This window comes from Terrapene carolina, unplaced genomic scaffold (genome assembly GCF_002925995.2).
Source record: "Terrapene carolina triunguis isolate 2854851 unplaced genomic scaffold, T_m_triunguis-2.0 Scaffold94, whole genome shotgun sequence".
NCBI lineage: Eukaryota > Metazoa > Chordata > Testudines > Emydidae > Terrapene > Terrapene triunguis.
The window spans coordinates 565850-584561 of NW_020664445.1; the positions used below are offsets into that span (position 1 = coordinate 565850).

The 18712-nt window shown below is 44.7% G+C and overlaps 1 protein-coding gene across 2 annotated transcripts in view; it reads left to right on the forward strand.

The window, feature by feature from the left end:
• SLC44A1 (solute carrier family 44 member 1) overlaps positions 1 to 18712 on the forward strand; it is a 96058-nt gene that overhangs the window by 20928 nt on the left and 56418 nt on the right. The window lies entirely within an intron of this gene.

The window sequence follows — 18712 nt, forward strand, 5'->3', positions numbered from 1 at the left end:
TGACATGGGCCATCCATGGATATCTTATTGCAGTGTAGACACACCCCAGTGACTCTTCCAGACTGGCTTTGTCTTCTGAGGTATTGCTTCAGGATGTGAAAGTCCTTCTGGTAAAGACTCTAGCACACAGGAGACCCTGTGCTCAAATAATAAGGACCCTATAATAGTAAGAGAATAACTTGTAAAAAAGCTCATGAGAATTCTTTGTTAATCTACAGACACAACAAAGTTACAATAAACACTTAATGTAGTGTTTATCAATTTCTTGATAATGACTTCTGATAAAAAACATTTATCATCTTATTTACATATTAAAAGTTACTTTCTAACCTGCTGAAATAACTGACCACATGTAATGCTGCCACTCTGAAACCTGTCACATGTAATGTGGTATGCTCTTTTGGGTGGGGGTGATAGGACAGCTAATATTTATTCGTCACTGCAATGTGATTAAATATCTTAGTAAACTGGGGCGGCGGAATCAGTGGGGCAGGGTGGAGTGTCGTCTGAGGCCAGGTCTACACTAGAAAGTCTTGGCGATATGATGTCAGGGGTGCTTTTTTAACAATGTTTTTATACTGGCAAAAGCTCTAGTGTAGATACAGTTATACCAGGTTTTTTTGTTGTTGGTTTTTTGTCCAGGAAACCAGTATAAGCTGTACCAGCTGAAGAACATTTTTTGCTGGTAGAAATTGTGTCTACCCTAGGTGGGTTGTCTGTCATTATAGCTATACTGGCAAACCTTTTGTAGTGTAGCCTGGACCCAAGAGAAGGTCCAGAAGCCAGTAACCTCTTTGTTCTGATCTCCGCTTTGATAGCCACTGTATGGCCTAGGGCAAGCCAGTGTAACCTGTCTTTGTTATCTAGAAACTTGGGCTAATATTTCATACCTTTGTGATATAGGTAGGTATAAGGAGGTTTAATTAATGCATGTTTGTACAGTGCTTTAAAAACACAAAGCACTATGTAAGTTCAAGGTAAGGGTTGGATTGGGTCATGAACTGTGATTCGCTTTCACCATTTCAGGCCTTTACTTTGAGCACTGAAATCTTAAATCCTCGCACTGTGAATACTGGACTCATAGACTTAAATAGTTAATCTGAAATGCTCCTTTCCCCTGTAGTGTTTTCCACATAAACGTGTGTGGGTTTTTTTAGGGACTGACTCATGGGATCTGCAGGATAATATATGGTCCTAGAGTAATTATTGCCTCCCCTCCAAAAACAAGTTAATGGAGAAAATCTTTATAATGGAATTGTCAAGGAGAGGTTCTCTGAAAGATGGATATGAATTTTTAAAATTGGTCTCTATTTTTGCATGGTAGCAACAACTTTTGTAATATCAAGTTTTGAGTGAAAATTGGCTAGTGTTGTTCAGTGAAAAACATGTAGCAAATTATTCTTCTGTCTTAATGCTCCATTCTGAAGGTTTGCATGCTTTGTTTTGTTCATTGCCTAGCAGAGCTCCTGTGCGTGTAGGCAAGTATTCTGCTAGTGCAGTATTCTATTCTCTCATGCAGTAATTGTGAGCTCATGTATGGGGATGACGCACACCTAATCCAGGGTTGCTACTACTTGCACTATTGATCATTGGGGAACACTTTTTACCTCCAGGAACACCTCCAGGTACATAATCTTAATGGCTTTATTTCTGCAACCTAATATTCATAATGCAAGGAGAGAAACTGGCTACTTAACTGTTGCTGTAACCAAGGATCTAAATTGTAGATACCTAGAATCAGTACGTCAACCTCCTATTCCTTTTTAGAGCAGTGAGGGAAATCCATGCTCACTTGTGGAAGAAGAACCTTACTAATGCTAACTTTCTTTTATTAAAAGGAGGATATATGAAAATTTAGAGCAGCAATAGATGCAGAGATGGCAATGCCTCGTGAAATGGATTGTTGTGCCTTATGGTGGGTTGGAGAATACCACTTGTGCTGCACAGACCCTACATGATTCTACAATGTAAAATGTTGTTTGTAAGAGAGAGATTTTTGATAACCACAGTAATATTTTACTTGTCTTTTTTTATAATGGCAATGCATCAAGGTAAAGGATGGGCTAGTAGATTTTTTTTCTTTGGACCTGAGCTGGTAAATGTTACAAAAACTGCTGATAAACCATAGCATTGCTTTTAAAAATGATTCATATGAAACATATTGATCATACTTTAAAAGTTAATTGTGTCAAATGTATGTCAAGCAAAGGTTATTTTCTTTAACTGATCATATGGGAGCTTACATTTAACACTTGTCTGGAGTGTTGGAGTGGTATTGGTAGGGACTCTCCACACATGCTTGGCCCATTGCTGGGTTGGTTGGAATTCTGTTTCAAGGAATGGGCATGATTCCTGCTCCAGAAGACGGAAGTAACAGATTTCCCTGCACCCCCATGGCACACTCCTAAAAAGAGTGGCTTTCATCCACCCAAAACCAGACAAACAAAAAATGCCACCATTAAGGTGAATCAGGCTTCATCATGTCTGTCCCAATTTTCACACAAGTGGTGATGGTGGCACTGGAACTGTCTCTGCAGACTTGGTAAGACATCATTTCATCAGTTAAATCTCTGTTTGAATTTGGAAGTTTTCTTTAGAACCATAAGGGCTTGACTTTGTAAACTTAGGGTATGTCTACACATTCTATTTTACTTAAATCGAATATGTGGAATCGATATTACAAAGTCTAACGTGTGTATCCACACTAAGGGCAGTAATTCGACTTTGTGAGTCCACACTAACGGGGCAAGCGTCGACATTGGAAGCGGTGCACTGTGGGCAGCTATCTCACAGTTCTCGCAGTCCCTGCTGCCCATTGGAATTCTGGGTCGAGCCCCCAATGCCTGCTGGGGAAAAAAATGTGTCGAGGGTGGTTTTGGGTAACTGTCGTCATCCAACCGTCACTTCCGCCCTCCCTCCCTGAAAGCGCCGGCAGGCAATCATTTCATTTTGCGCGCTTTTCTGGTGAGTGACAGCGCGGACGCCACAGCACTGCAAGCATGGAGCCCGCTGCGACCATCGCTGCAGTTATGACCGTTGTCAACACCTCGCACCTTATCGTCCACCTTTTCCAGAGGCAGATGCTGAGAAATCGGGCGAGGAGGTTACGGCATCGCAGTGAGGACATGAAGTCTGAGAGTGGCACAGACCTCTCTCAAAGCACGGGACCCCGCGCCGTGAACATCATGGTGGCAATGGGTCATGTTGATGCTGTGGAACGGCGATTCTGGGCCCGGGAAACAAGCACGGACTGGTGGGACCGCATAGTGCTGCAGGTCTGGGATGAATCACAGTGGCTGCGAAACTTTCGGATGCGGAAGGGAACTTTCCTGGAACTTTGTGAGTTGCTGTCCCCTGCCCTAAAGCGCAAGGACACCCGGATGCGAGCAGCCCTGAGTGTCCAGAAGCGAGTGGCCATAGCCCTCTGGAAGCTTGCAACGCCAGACAGCTACCAGTCAGTCGCAAACCACTTTGGCGTGGGCAAATCTACCGTGGGGGTTGCTGTGATGCAAGTAGCCAACGCAGTCGTTGAGCTACTGCTGTCAAAGGTAGTGACCCTTGGAAACGTGCAGGTCATCATAGATGGCTTCGTCGCGATGGGATTCCCAAACTACGGTGGGGCTATAGCTGGAACTCACATCCCTATCCTGGGACCGGACCACCAGGCCAGCCAGTACATTAACCGAAAGGGCTACTTTTCAATGGTGCTGCAAGCACTGGTGGACCATAGGGGACGTTTTACAAACATCAACGTCGGATGGCCGGGCAAGGTTCATGACGCTCGGGTTTTCAGGAACTCTGGTCTGTTTAGACGGCTGCAGGAGGGTATTTACTTCCCGAACCACAAAATAACTGTTGGGGATGTGGAGATGCCTATAGTGATCCTCGGGGACCCAGCCAACCCGCTAATGCCCTGGCTCATGAAGCCCTATACAGGCGCCCTGAACACTGTAAAAGAACTCTTCAACTACCATCTCAGCAAGTGCAGAACGGTGGTGGAGTGTGCTTTTGGACGTCTCAAGGGGAGATGGAGAAGCTTACTGACTCGCTGTGATCTCAGTGAAACCAATATCCCCATTGTTATTGCAGCTTGCTGTGTGCTCCACAATCTCTGTGAGAGCAAGGGGGAGACCTTAATGGCGGGGTGGGAGGTTGAGGCAAATAGCCTGGCTGCTGATTACGCCCAGCCAGACAGCCGTGCGATTAGAAGAGCCCAACGGGATGCGCTGTGCATCCGGGAGGCTTTGAAAGCTAGGTTCCTCAGTGAGCAGGGTAACCTGTGACTATTAACTTTGTTTAAAGAGAAGTTGAACCTGCCCCCGTTTCTTTACCCAGTTTATGTTGACTATCCTCTGTAGCTACATACCCCGTTCACCCCGTCCCCCCCCTTCCAACACACGTTTAAAAATAAAATACATGGAACTTTGTTAATGAATACCATTGTCTTTATTATGGGTTTCGCGGTAAACTGTTGAAACTGGGCGCAGACTGTGGTGGGGAGCGGGCGTAGTGATGGAAAGAACACTTATAAAGTCGAGGAATGACAGGCTCCTGCTCCTAGAGCGGTCCGCAGTGGTGGACTGGTTGTTTCAACGGAGCCTGCCACCCCTCCTTTTCGGGACTCTGCGTGTGGGAGCTATGTGACTTTGTGGCGGGGGAGGACGGTTACAGATCCCCTGCTGCGTGGCTCTGTGATCCAGGATAAGGACCGCTGCATAAGATCTCTAACCGCCCTCCCCCGCCACAAAGTCACATAGCCCACCCCCACACAGAACATGAAAACCACCTCCCAGACTGACCAGGGTGCCTAGTGACTGCAATGTGTGTGTGACCTGCTGCTGAACCTGCCCCCGTGTCTGTACCCTGGTAAAGGTGGCTGTCCTCTCCAATTACCAACCCCCTTCCACCCTTCAAACACACTCTCCTGTAAAAGAACATGATGGAAACAGTAATTAACAGAAACGTATTTTTTATTAGCAACTACACAGTTAGGGGATGAAACTGGGACGGGGGCTTGGGTGAGGCGGGAAGGAAAGGACTTATCAAATTTTTGGGAATGAGAGCCTTCTGGTACTCGAGCAGTCTGCAGGGGTGGAGTGACAGTTTTCACGGCCCCTGCCGTCCCTCCTTCTTGGGACTTTGGGTGAGGGGGGTGTGGGACTTGGTGGCGGGGGAGGGCGGTTAGAGATAGACTGCAGCGGGGCTCTGTCCTCCTGCCTCCGGTCCTGCAGAACATCCACAAGGCGCCGGAGCGTGTCCGTTTGCTCCCTCATTAGTCCAAGCAGCGTTTGAGTCGCCTGCTGGTCTTCCTGACGCCACCTCTCCTCCCGTTCAATGTGTGATCGATGGATTTGGGACATGTTCTCCCTCCACTGGGTCTGCTGGGCTGCCTCGGCTTGGGAGCAGCCCATAAGTTCTGAGAACATGTCGTCCCGTGTCCTTTTCTTTCTACGCCTAATCTGCGCCAGCCTCTGGGAGGGGGATGCCAGGGTAGGTCGGGAGACAGTCGTAGCTGTGGGATGGGAAAAAGGGAGTGAATTCCTCACAAAGATCATTTTTTGTGAACAATGAACATAGTCTTTCTCTGTGAAGAAGACCATGCACAGCACCTATCACATGCGCGCTCAGGACAAGGTCGAATTTTCGGCCTTCGCATTCAGTGCCTGGGGTCTTGCACTGGAGATCAGACAAGCGGGGCAGGACAGCGGAATTCGGGTAGCAGGCTGACATGGTAAGCCGTAGACTTTTGGCTGCTTAAAACTTAAATTATAGCAGTGCCCTCCTTTCACATTCAAAGCAATGCTCCTAGCGTTGGCCAGTTCTTGCTGCCGGCAATCTGGGAAGCATGAACTCTGCCCCTGTCCCACCCCCTCGTGGCTGTCCCCGGGAAAGATCCCTGTATGCTGCCCTTCTCCCGCCTCAACCGCGTGGCTGTAAACCGCCGGTTACAGTTCTGTAAAGGAACAGGCAAGCAGTCCCAACAGTAACATTCCCCTAATTCAAAGCAGGTCACCATGAGCGACATCACTCTGCTGAGGATTTCTGGGACAGAGAAAGACCGCATGCTGCGTGAAAGCCAGCAAAAACCAGGGCCGTATGCCGCCATGCTCTGCAAGGCAATGATCCCGGAGTACTTGATGATAGCCTGGCGTGGAAAAGTTTCCTACCACGGAGGACCCAATAAGGCCGCTCTCCCCAGGAACCTCATGCAAAGGCTTTCCAATTACCTCCAGGAGAGCTTCGTGGAGATGTCCCATGAGGATTTTAGCTCTATCCCCGGACATATAGACCTTCTTTTCCAGTAGCTGCACTGGCAAGGACTAAAACGTTAAGCGCCTAGGGCAAACTAATCATGAAAAACCCATTGTTAATATTGTTAATATTCCTGTTCTGTTCAAAATAAATGTTTACATGTTTTAAACACTTACCGACTGATCCTTCCCCTGATTCTGGTTCCGGGTTAACACCTGGGGACGGTTGGTAGGGGATCTCTGTGAGGGTGATGAACAGATCCTGGCTGTCGGGGAAATCAGCGTTGTAAGCGCTGTCGACTGCCTCGTCCTCCTCATTTCCTTCCTCATCTTCCCCGTCCGCTAACATCTCCGAGGAAGCGGCCCTCGACAAAATCCCATCCTCAGATTCCACGGTCAGTGGTGGGGTAGTGGTGGCGGCCGCACCTAAAATGGAATGCAGTGCCTCGTAGAAACGGCATGTCTGGGGCTGGGATCCGGAGCGTCCGTTTGCCTCTTTGGTCTTCTGGTAGCCTTGTCTCAGCTCCTTGATTTTCACGCGGCACTGCGTTGCATCCCGGCTGTATCCTCTCTCTGCCATGGCTTTAGAGATCTTCTCGTAGATCTTTGCGTTCCGTCTTTTCGAGCGCAGCTCCGAAAGCACGGACTCATCGCCCCACACAGCGATCAGATCCAAGACTTCCCGATCAGTCCATGCTGGGGCCCTCTTTCTATTCTGGGATTGCATGGTCACCTCTGCTGGAGAGCTCTGCATCGTTGCCAGTGCTGCTGAGCTCGCCACGATGTCCAAACAGGAAATGAGATTCAAACTGCCCAGACAGGAAAAGGAATTCAAATTTTCCCGGGGCTTTTCCTGTGTGGCTAGTCAGAGCATCCGAGCTCGGACTGCTGTCCAGAGCGTCAACAGAGTGGTGCATTGTGGGATAGCTCCCGGAGCTATTAGCGTCGATTTCCATCCACACCTACCCTAATTCAACATGGCCATGTCGAATTTAGCGCTACTCCCCTCGTTGGGGAGGAGTACAGAAATCGAATTTAAGAGACCTCTATGTCGAACTAAATAGCTTTGTTGTGTGGACGGGTGCAGGGTTAATTCGATTTAACGCTGCTAAATTCGACATAACCTCCTAGTGTAGACCAGGCCTTAGATTCTGCAGAACTTGATGGCAGTAAACCAGGAAAAATTCTTACCCATCCTGAGCAAGTAGAGTTTTCAAGCCCTTCATGTCAGTACTGTCCGCATCGTGGCTGTCTGCGCTTGTGTAGATAAATAGCTGTGCCGTCATTCCTGAATCCCCGGAGCTACAAATACAGTATGAAGACTGCCCCAACTGTGGTCATTCCCATTTGCTCTCCTGAATTTAGTCACACTTTTCCATGCTTTGAAGCAGGTTGCTGCATCAAGGTCACAGAACAATAGTTGATTTAAAGGGGATGCACTTGGGTGAACTTGATGCTAAGGTTGAGGTTTTGTAAATAATCTTTTACAAAGCCTAGCATCAGTAGAAATGTCCCCTAAAGACTTCATAAAACACTTCCAGTAGAAACTGCCTTTTATTAAATGAATAAAAATTTCTTGCAATATTTGCAGTCCAGACTTTGCAACACCTTGTTAATATAGGACAAAGTGACACTGACAAAAATAAAATGAGTTCATTTTTCATTATCCACTCTGAAAGTGCCCAAAAAAAAAGCATAAGCGGTTAAATCGTTTAAAAAAATTCTTCCAGTTCTAATACGTAAGTTACTAGCACCTTAATTTAAGGGAATCTGTTTAAGTATTAATTTAACCTAACCATGTCCCTTTGAAAACAACGAAGCCAGATCACTAAAGTTGTAGCCATGGTTAACAAACATTTAAGCTCTCATTTGTATAGCATAGTTGGAACAGAGTACTTACTAGGTATCAGAATGCATCCGAAGAAGTGGGTTGTAGCCCACGAAAGCTTATGCTCTAATAAATTTGTTAGTCTCTAAGGTGCCACAAGTACTCCTGTTATTCTTACTAGGTATGTCATCTGTAGAGTTTAAGTAGGATTTTAGTATCCGGTCATAGATCCTCAAACTCATGTTTGCAGATTGTCCAGTTTTTTGCAGTCAGAGTTCAGATGTTCATATTGTTCCAGTGTATCATTCATTTGGTTTCTTAACTGACGCTGCTGAATTTAAATGTTCCCCTCTAATTTGATGTCATATTAGTTTTTAGGATGGAAAAACTTTAAATGGGTTTGACATTGCTGTGCAAAATGAGATGAGTATATATCACTTCTTCATGTAGAATCACTTTCAAACGGGAAATTATGTACAGGACTAAACCAGATTCTGAATTCAACATTTGGATATAAATGCAAAAGAGAGAATGCAGGGTGTGTGAGGGAGATCCTAGTAGGTTTTATTGATATTTATGGATTTCTCCAGGTTTTAAAATATTTGTTACTTCTGAATTATTTACATATGTAGTTGAAAGTGGTTTTGATTCTAGAAATATTAGGTTCTAATTTAAATCTAAATGAAGATTTCACCAATTCTACAAATTTTAAAGGAGTGATGAGAACATCACGGTTATAATATCTATTAGCAAACAGTTACAATGTTAGTACTGTCAAAGTCTAGCAGGAAAAAGGAGTGAGTGGTGTCACAGGTGACTAGAGAGGTCACATCCCTAATGGGTGGGATCAACTATTATTGAATGTTAAAGAGGGTGTGTGTGGGTGGGTGGTTGTGTGTGGCGGGGGGGTTAGGTGCCTGAGTTTCCTAGAATCTGGATGGGCAGGGCACCTGATCCCATAGTTTGCATAAAGCTTCTTTCTTTTCAGTCTACAATATTGAATTCACAAGGTGCCTGTTTCTCTTTCTAAAAGTGGTGAACATGAAAGCTGCTCCTCAGTTGCTGCGACTAGGTGTTTAGGGGTTACCAAACATCCAGACCAGAGTTTTCCTTGCTCAACATGTCTGAAGTTTTAAGACGGTTGTAGGAAATCTGTAATTGAATAGACTGAAAAAGCAAAACCAGGTAACTCTCTTAAAGAAAAATTAACATTGCCAAGTTAAGTAGCAAAGGCGTAAGAAAAGTTCATTGCTGAAAGTGCACAAAATCTGTTTTTCCAGTTTCTTTAAGATTTAATATCAAAGTTTCACTCAAAGTCTACTGAAGTACAATTGGATCACTGTTAAATATGATCATTCAAATAATGCATTGCCATTATCATTGACATGTAGCTATGAGGATCATGAAGTCCCTGTTCTAGGTCTTCCAGAAGCACTTGAACCTCACCTTCATTCACTAGTAGTCTCTGTTAGTCTTTGACACACACACAAAAAAATCAACCGAAAGGCAAAGACTTTCCTTCTTGACTGGTGAGCTGTCTTTCTCATACATGACCATAATTGTCATCTTAAAATGTTGCCTTCCCCACTTCATCTCCTTATGGATGTCCAGCTGCTAGTTTAAACTCAGTGTGACCAAAACAAAGTGCTTAATCTTTCCTTCCCAGCTCTCCGCCTCCCTCCTGTCTTAGTTGCTGTGGTCAGTAACTACCATCCTCCCTATTGCTCAGGCCCATAAACCTGTGTTGTCTTCTGACTCTGTCCTCTCTCTAAATACACCTATCCAGGCAGTGTCAGAATCTGCTGCTTCAAGCACAACATTTCTGTGATCTGGCCTTCCACATTTTGAAAACTCTCATCCAAGCTCTCATCCGCTCATGTCTCAAATACTGCAACTTTCTCCTCTCTGACAAATGTGATCTCTGCCCCAGTTATTTCCATTCCAAACACTGCTGCAAAGCAAATTTGAAAAGACCAGAACTTTTGACGAACCTAAATCAGCCAGCTGTAATTGAGACATTGATCCCTGTTTACATTGCAACAGCGATACCAACCTCCATTGCTTATTTGTCAGATTTTTCTAACCAGCACTTTCACTCTCTCTCATGTCTCCACTTCTTCATGAGAGAAGCCACCTGTAAAAAAATCTCCAAAGTCAGTGGTGGTGTTCTTCAGATCTCACCTCTGTCAGTTTGCCTACAAAACACTTGACTGTGTCTGAGCAGTTGGTGTGCTGTGACAATTGCATGTCATCTCAGTCTTAGGCCATCTTGCCCATTTGTATTGTATTTATCTGTTTTTTATGATCTTATGCTTGGATCTGTTAGGTTTGGATGGTGCCTAGAACAATAGGGGCTAGGGCCTGAAGATGCTACTGCAATCAAAATAATTAAAACTTGAACAGGATGTTAACAAATGAGGGTGGCAACTTTCTTGTCAATGTAGCACAAAACGAACAATTTAAAGAAATGATTCATTGGTCTGTCCTGGCTTTGGAATCTTTGACATCTAGTGTGATCTCTTCTATAGCATAGAACTTCCCCAAAATAATTTCTAAAACAGACCTTTTAGAGAAACATCCAATCTTGATTTAAAAATTGTCAGTGATGGAGAATGTGCCACGGCCCTTGGTAAATTGTTTTAGTGGTTAATATAATATCTCTCATTGTTAAAAATTTATGCCGTATTTCCAGTCTGAATTTGTCTGGCTTCAACTTCCAGCCATTGGATCATGTTATACCTTTCTCTGCTATACTGAAGAGCCCATTATTAAATACAGTACTTATTCCCCATGTAGGTCCTTACAGATTGTAATCATGTCGCCCCTTAACCTGCTCTTTGTTAAACTAGATTGAGCGCCTTGAATTTATCAGTGTAAGGCATGTTTTCTAATCCTTTAATTGCTCTCGTGGTTCTTCTCCAAATCCTCTCCAGTTTATCAACAACCTTCTTGTATTGTGGGCACCAGAACTGGATGTAGAGTTCGCATCAGTGCCAAATACAGAGGTAAAATAACCTCTCCTACCCAAAATGCCCTGTTCATACATCCCAGGTTTGCATTAGCTCTTTTGGCCACAGCATCATATACAGAGCTCATGTTCAACTAATTATCCACCACAACCCCCAAATCTTTTTCAGAGTCACTGCTCCCCATCCTGTAAGTATGGCGTACATTCTTTGTTCCTAGATGTATACATTTACAGTTAGATATACAAAAATGGATATTGTTTGTTTGTGTCCAGTTTTTACCAGGTGATCTAGATCACTCTGAATGAACGACCTCTCCTCTTCAATATTTGCCACTCCCTTAATTTTTGTGTCATCTGCAAACTTTGTCACTGATGATTTTATTTTCTTCCAGGTCATTGATAAAAATGTTAAATAGCATAGGTCCCTGTGGGACTACACTGAAAACACACCTGCTTGAAGATGATTCCCTGTTTACAGTTACATTTTGAGATCTACCAGTTAGCCAGTTTTTAATCCATTTAATGTGTGCCATGTTAATTTTATGTCAGTCTAGTTTTTAATCAAAATATCATGCAGTACCAAGTCAAAGTATATTACATCAACACTATTACCTTATCAACCAAATGTTGATTTGTGTTAATTATATTACCTTCCTTTAATTCTTTATTAATCGAGTCCATCACCCTTTCCCTTACCTTTCCTGGGATTGATGTCAGACTGAAGCCTATAGTTACCTGGGTTATTTTGTTTACTCCTTTAAAAAAATTGGCACTATCTCCTGGGTGTGCACTGAACGGACCTAACTTGTAGGTCCACTACTTGATTCTGCAAGTGGGGCTAATACAAGAAAAAAATTAGTCAGAACAAAAAGAAGCATTGATTGACATTAATGCAAGATATTGGTTGAAAATGAGGAAAAATGACTGTGATATAACTACAAGCATCTGTACAAAGAAAATTGTGTTCCTATTTTGAATTCTGAGGTATGACCGTAACCATCTCATGCTCTAGGCACTTCTGCTATTCATTAAAAGAACAACTAATCAAATAGCAAATTCAGCAGCCAATCCACCAGCAGTTCTCAACAAAACTCCCATCTTTCATAGATGAAGAAGACCAAGCTTTCTAGCTTACACAGAGCTCTTCTTCAAGTTACGTGCTTTGTTCAGGGGCAATACTTTCTGTAAGCTAGCAGAACAAGAATAACAACAGCGTCCCATCATTTTAACAGGAAACTGTTACAGTGGGGCAAATGGTAAGGAAAAATATCAGTTTTTGCTTATCTTGTCTGTATGCTTCTTGCATCAGCAAATGCTGAAGGAATCTTAATCTGTCCATAGAAAAGGCTGAAATCAGTAGAAATGCAGATTGAGGGCTGCAGGAAAAGCTTGTCAGCTGCAATTTTGATGGTGCTTCAGTTATGATGTAGGCAAAAAGTGGAGGCCTACTACAGAAGAAACACAATCACAACATTTGTGTTAGACCTTGTGATGACCATAAAGTAAATATTTTGGATGTTTGAGCATAAGTAGCTAAGGCTAGTAATCATTTGTGTTGACTAAGACACACTTTTCAAGATAAATACAAGATCTGAATGTGGATCACATCTTATTCTTGATATTTTGGGGAGTTGAAAATCAGGTAGTTAATCGTCCAAAGGATGATTGTTACATACATTGAGAGTTTGTATGTAGATTATGAGAAGTCTTGTTTGACACTTTTTCTTTTGTGGAGCTGTAAACCTGATTTAGCACAATTCAAGACGTAAGTAAAGATATGGAAACAGACTTAATTCATCCATGTAACCTTTTAAATACCTGTTAAAATCATGGCTTTCATATTTCCTTTTAGAGAGACAAGATTGGTGAGATAATATCTTTTATTGTACCAACGTCTGTTGGTGAGAGAGACAAGCTTTTGAGCTCCACAGAGCTCTTCTTAGGGCTGGGAAAGGTACTTAGAGCAATGTTTCTCAAATGCAGCCACCAGGGACTTCTTGTGCAGGCATGAAAGCCTGGTGATGGGGTGCGGGGAACAGCGCATCAGCCCTCCCCCTCCCTCCCTCCCTGTTGCTCCTGGATGTGCTGCCCTGCACTGCCTCTGGAGACAGATGGGGCCCATCCTGCCCCCCATCGCCCCAGGACACTGCTGCCTTCCTGACCTCACATCCATCTCCCCATCACCCTCTGCCCCCACTGCCTCCCCCAGCCCCTCATCCATCCCACCGTCACCTCTGGCCCCAGCTGCCTCCTCTTTTGACACCCCCCCCCCCCCAATGTAGGGCTGGGTCCTGGGGCTTACTAGCTATCTGGAAGGCTATGAAAAGTGATACTTGTATGTTGGTTAATATCACTTTTCACAGCTTGCTAGATAGCTACTAAGTTTGCTGTGAAAAGTAATATTAACAAATCACTTTTCACAGCATTATTTTTATTATTGAGTCTGACAAAAAACCCTACATATATAAATTACAATGATTTGGATGTGTATCTGTGCATATTTAATTATTTTTCTTAAAGTTAAGTATTTTAGGGAAAAGTGTGAGTGTGGCCACCAGCGAGATTTTGTGGCCACACTGAGGCCACCAAAAAAATGTGTTGTGAGAACCCCTGATTTAGTGTGTCACAGCTTAAATACAAGGTAGAACAATTGTTTAGCATAAGTAGTTAACACATATTTCAAGAGACCGTTTAAGGTGAATTGGCCCGTTAACACTCCTCCAGTCATAGGAGGTAAAGGGGGCTGGAGAGCAGTGCGGGGGAGGGAGGGGAGCTTGTTTGTGGATTATAGATAAGGCTACATTTTAGTCATGGGTTTTTTAGAAAAAGTCATGGACAGGTCACGGGCAATAAACAAAAATTTACGGCCCGTGACCTGTCCATGACTTGTACTATACCCCAGACTAAATCTTGGGGGTGGGGCAGCCCAGGGTGCCATGGTTGCTTTGGGGGGGGGTGTCCTGGGGGCACAACGGGTGCTCTGGGGGGAGCAGCCTGGGACCCTGCTGGGGGGGTGGGGGTGCAGGGGTTGGAGGGGCTGGCAGGCTCCCTTCCTGGCTCCGCACAGCTCCCCAGAAGCGGCGCACGTCTCTACCTCAACTCCTAGGCAGAGGGGTGGCCAGGGAGCTCTGTGTGCTGCCTCTGCCCCAAGCGCTGGCTCCACAGCTCCCATTGACCAGGAACTGCGGCCAGTGAGAGCTGCGGGGACGGTGCCTGCGGGTGGAGGCAGCGCACAGAGCTGTCTGGCCGCTCCTCCGCCTAGGAGCTGAGGAAGAGACATGTCACTGCTTCTGGGGAGCCCCCCGAGGTAAGCACTGCCCTGAGCCCTCACCCCCTCCCGCGCCCCAGCCCTGAGCCCCCTTCCACACCCAAACTCCTGCTGCTGCTGGAGGAGAGCGTGGTGGCCCGAGACTGCCCCAGCAGCGGCCAGGACGGCTGGCCCAGGAGCTGCTCAGGCAGCCCCCAGACCAGCCACACTGACTGCTGCAGAAGTCACAGGTGTCACAGAATCCATGACAAACTCGCAGCTTTAATTATAGATTGTTGGAATAAGCCATTAATCCAGTCTCTTTTTTTCAGTCCATGATTTTTAGTGTCTGGCAAAGTTATGAATTTAAGTTCCCAGGTTTGTCTTTAGAAAGTGTTGTGCAAGTTTCCTTTGAGGATGAGGACTGAGAGGTCAGATGTAGGGTGATCATTTTGTGAAAAGTTTTCATCCACAGGTGATAGGGTATTTTTTGTCTTATTGTTTGCCTGTGAGTTCTCTTGAGAGCATGAGGACTGTCTGGTTGCACTCACATAGTTGTTGTTGGGGCATTTAGTGCACTGAATGAGGTACACCACATATTGTGATAGGCATGTGTAGGGCCCATGGATCTTGAAAGGTGTGTTGTGGGAAGTGTTGATCATTGTAGCAGTGGAGAATTGTGTCTGCAGCTTTTGCATCTGTTGTCCTGGAAGGCTCTGGTGCTGTCCGCTCACTTAGCAAATGAAATGGATTACCTGTGGTAACTGTGAGTAATTCCAAATCCTTGTCAACGCTCTTCCAAAGTACATCCAATGGCTTTTAAAAAATCCTATTACAAGATTTCATTTGAAGGTGATCATAGAATCAGAGAATATCAGGGTTGGAAGGGACCTCAGGAGGTCATCTAGTCCAACCCCCTGCACAAAGCAGGACTAATCCCAAGACAGATTTTTGCCCTAGATGGCCCCCTCAAGGATTGAACTTACAACCCTGGGTTTAGCAGGCCAATGCTCAAACCACTGAGCTATCCCTCCCCTCTTCTGGTCCGCACAGAAGGATCTGCCATCTCATCATCAGGACTGAGCCCTCCAAAGTTGTGGCAGCAAACGAAACTCATCAGCTTCTTATGTTTTCTGTTAGCACTACCTGTAAATAAAAAATATTGTGAGATTTAGCAAAGCCAGAAAAGATCCTTGGAGAGATCTTTAAAGATATTGAGCATGCCATTACATGAACTTAACGTAATAGAATTTGTACAAATATGACTAAATGCAAAAACCTCACTGCAGATGTTGTTTTAAGTGTAAGGGTGGCATCATTTGAAGACGGTTGGGTTGCCTGGGTGTAGCTGAGGGCATCATTTGGCCTGCAAGCACCTCTTGTAGTGGTGATAATGAGAGCGATTAAAAGAACCCAGCTTGACTGTTGGGGCACGTCTACCTGCAGCTGGCCCATGACCCTCCTACCTTGCAGGATCCTAGTCCGAACCTGGAAGTCTACAGTACTATTAAACAGCCCTGCAGCCCGAGTCAGTTGGCATGGGCCCAGCTGCAGGTGTCTAATTGCAGTGTAGACATACCCTCAGAGCCCAGAGTGAATTTGTGTGGTTGGCAGATAGGTTTGGTCTACACTGGAAAGTTATATCTGCATAGCTACATTGGTCAGGGGTGTGAAAAAACCCCACACCCCCAACCGACGTAGCTATGCCGACATAGCTGCATCTATGCTGGGGGTTATGTTGATGGCGTTTCCGGCAATCTCGCTTAGTTGTTCGGTGAGGCAGTGTTCCTATACCAATGGAAAAAACCTTTTTGTTGGTGTACACCACGTGTACATTTCAGGGCTGTGCCACCAGGGCTGTGCTGGAAGAGTCTCCATAGCGTAGACATACTCTTAGGAAATGCAGTTTATTTGCGAACAGAGCAGACTTTATACAAAAGTAAATGAGGCAGTTAACAAGGAACCACACTGACCTCCTTATTTTTTTTGGGGGGTGAAGTCATTTTTTGAGGGACAGAACCACAAAGTGCCTGAAAGACTGACTCTTGCTTCATGTCTTACTGCCATGGTTGCAGTCAGCAAAGGCACTTGTGCTGGAGTCCATTCAGTACAAAAGAGAAGGAGCGGTTTGCAGAGCATTTTTCCATTAGAGGCCCTCAACTTCGCAATCTATTCTCTCCCACCTCCCTGGTATGAAAACCCAAATCTCATATTGTAGGGACTATTAGCAGTTTCCCAGGCTCTTGAGGGGAGAGGGGCACAATAGAAGCTGTTTTTGGGGAGAGGGAGAGTGTTGATGGGATTGTTTTTTATTGAGATTGGGGGGTGGCAGTGGCTTGGAAATATTTAACAGCTGTTGGCTTTCGTTTTGCTGATTGTGTTTTTAAATTTTGGCAGAGGCACCTAGAGCTGAGGGTAGGCACTTTTGTGTATATTGTTATAAATTGAAATAAATAATACGTAAGCAAAGTACCGTAGAGCATTTCTGACTTGCCATCTGGAAGTGGTAAGAATATCTCTTTCAAGCAGTTGACAGTGAAGTCTTACCCAGCTAAACACCTCATAGGCAGGTGTTATGAACACTTAGGCCTTGGCTACACTGGCGCTGTACAGCGCTGCAACTTGCTGCGCTCAGGAGTGTGAAAATGCCCCCCCCCAAGCGCAGCGAGAGCAGCGCTGTAAAGCGCCAGTGTGATCAGAGCCTGCAGCGCTGCATGCTCGCTCGCAGCGCTGCAAGTTACTCCCCTCGGAGAGGTGGAGTACATACAGCGCTGCGAGAGCTCTCTTGCAGCGCTGGCGGCGCGACTACACTCGCAGCAGCGCTGTGAATTCCCGAGTGTAGCCAAGGCCTTAAAGAAGATCTTAGGAGAGGTTTCTCAAAACTTCCTTTTTATTGGCAATCTGTTTGGCCATGATTTTGGGAACTTTGCTCATTGTTCACAGATTGCTACATGGCTTTTTAATCAGGTCAGAACTTCTGCAGTAATTCAGGTTTCAGAGTAGCAGCCGTGTTAGTCTGCTCAAATAAATGTGTTAGTCTCTAAGGTGCCACAAGTACTCCTGTTCTTTTTGCAGTAATTCAGTCTCTTTCCTGTGTCCTCCAGCGTGTTTCATCTGTCCACGTGGGTGGGGATGTCTCTCCTCATTCCTTCCAGTCCCACAGAATAAAGAGAAACTTATTGCTCAGTGGGAAGAGGGCTTTGCATAACTGAATAAAGCTCTAGAAACTAGAAGGCAGATTTTATTCTTGTGGGGTTCCCCAGCTTGCCTTTTAAGGCTTTGTGTCATTGGGAGGGACGTATGAAGAAAGAGAATGTAGTGTTTGGAGTAAAGAGGTTCTTGGCTCACTCCACAAGAGCCGCCTCTACCTTTTCAGCAGAGAGAGAGAGATGGGTATCCTTACAGTTTCATGGCACTAGAGTTGATGTGGGCAGCCTCTGTGGATGCTAACTTCAAAAGCCAAGTCCATGCTGCAGGATGTCCTTTATAAGGTACCTTTCTGGTTCCTGATCTGGAGCCAAATTCCAGAGGTTGCAGTTCCCAGAGTCTGGGTCTGCTGGAGTTCTTATCTGGAAACTTAAATTTCTTTCAAGTCCCCTCTATGCCAGCCCAGACTGAGTGGGGTCACCCAGCCAGCTCCTCTCATGGGAGGCAGTGATTTCCCAAGAGATGTTCTTTTATTTTGCTGTCAACAGCCACTGATTAGAGGACTCTCGCACAGCCTGGACAAATACAGAAAGTCTTTAAAAATATTAACAGATACCATTGTCATGAAACTTCATTTCAAACAGGATGTGCAATTTGAATGCAGAGGATGAGGAAGATGCAGTTTTTCATTCATTGTATCTAGTTTGTAGTTTTCTAATAACTTTATTTGTAAAGGGTATTTGTGTTTGCAAATCAAGCTAAAGATGAGTCTTGAATACCAAAAAACATCTTACTAACACATTTTAGCTAGTAATACAACAGCCACATACTGCAGACTTTCTGCTTTTGATCAGTCTGCAAAACTAGATGCTGGAGATGGCAAATGTCAGCAAAATTTACAATAGCTCAGTGTTGGCAGTTCAGTCTCCTGTTCTAATTTCTCATCTGAATCTCCAACAAACTCCAGAACCTATAATGAAAATTTAAGGTTTTGGCAGGTTATCCTACACAAGAAGTTGGAATCTTTAGTTGTTTCTTTATATCCCAGTTCATGCTCTCCCATAAAGGTATAGAAGGCCATTCTACACTTCTTCAGGACTACAGTCTGTGTTCTGTGATCCATGCCCTTACTGAATGGAAGAATAGCTCTAAAAGGATCTTTGTGAAATGCCTAAACTTTTGGTAGGCAGATGCTACAAGCAGTAGGTTCCTGGAAAGAGCTTTGTTGTCTCTGCAACTTTATTATTTTTAAAATGAGGAGTACTTTTTTC